Below are 1,519 nucleotides of genomic sequence, written 5' to 3'. Positions count from 1 at the left end.
CAAAGAGGAAAGTGATCGATGATGTAGAGTGTGCCTAAGGAGAGTCACATGGAGAGAAAACATTCTCTCAGGCTTTCACAGAGAGCACATTGGCCGAGCAATGGCCGTGACTCATCCTTGCTGTTCTTTCCCCTTTCTCTATTATCGGAAGAGGCCAGCAGAATTAGGAACCAGGAAAAATGTGTCTAGAAATCACCCTAATACTTGTCCATCTATGTTTCCCTGCATATTTTGAAATGGAAGAATTCTGCATTCACAAAGTTCAGATGAGATACCCATAGTAAGTGGAAAAACTCATTATAGAGGCCAGGAAGATGAGGGGTGGATGGCATAAAATAGAAGGATTAATAGACATCCCAATGGAAGCTGTTGATACAAAAGACAAAGACTGACCTTGAACTCCCAGGCATGGGCTCCAGTTGTGGGTAACAGGCATCAGGCTTCTGTAGCACCCAGACCACATGTGCCTGCATGCTTTTCCCCTTTCTGTTTGTGCAGCCATGGGCAAAGTCCTTCCTCTTGGATCTCTCATCTGCAAAAAAGACAGCATAATGTTCACTTTAGGGAATAGTTTGTGAATTATAGATAATGTTTATAAAGTGTTAACCCAGAGTCCAGAATATAATATTGTCTAATTATAACTATCATGATCCATAAATACTGAACTTCTTACCAGATTCTAAATAGCCTGCAAATCGATTTCCATTACTTGGATTTCACTGAAACCATAAACTTCCTCAAAAAGCAACACTGCACCCATGCTTACAACATTCCATAAATACTTCTAGAGTTGTAATGTATAGAACCAAGACACGGGAATGGAAAAATGGTCACTAGCTCAAGTTAAGTAGAATGGAGAACATAATGGTCATCTTTGCTCCCAGCCTACCTCTCCTCTAATCTCTCTTATTTTTTAAGGAAAAAGATAAAATAAAAACAAAATAATAGAATAACAATAGCTAATATATTACATATTGTTAAGTTTAAAGTAGTTGCTCAGGGTATAAGATATGGGTATAAAAATTTCTCCAATTGGTATTATCAGAAACCTCCCCCCACTGGTTATTTTTGTTTATTTTTATTAACTTTGTTGAGAAACAAATAGCAATGAGACAGTTTCAAAACCAATTAGTAGGACAGTTTCAACAATTAATACATTGCATATTGTTGTCTTCATAGTGGATATTCATGGTACAAAATGCAGACATGATATTCTGTCCAAACACTATTAGTACAAATCTTTCTTCTCAGTGAATTAAGAGAAAGTAGCTGTATATCTATCCTAACTATTTTGTATATACAGATACAAAATGGTCCTTCATTTGCATCCCCCTTTTTTTTGTTTAGTTTTGTCAGTGATGGGTATTCCATTGCCATTTAATTCTTCCTTTTTAATGATCAAAGAGACACTAATAGTGTAACTAACTCACTTTTTACCCTTATCCCTACAGTCCTTTTCCCTTTCACCCATCTTTTTCCCTCTAAACAATCTCTTCCCTTTTCCTAGTATCTATTATAT

Source organism: Octodon degus, unplaced genomic scaffold (assembly GCF_000260255.1).
Source record: "Octodon degus isolate 3935 unplaced genomic scaffold, OctDeg1.0 scaffold00001, whole genome shotgun sequence".
In the NCBI taxonomy this organism is placed as follows: domain Eukaryota; kingdom Metazoa; phylum Chordata; class Mammalia; order Rodentia; family Octodontidae; genus Octodon; species Octodon degus.
Note: the sequence above shows the minus strand (reverse complement) of the source record.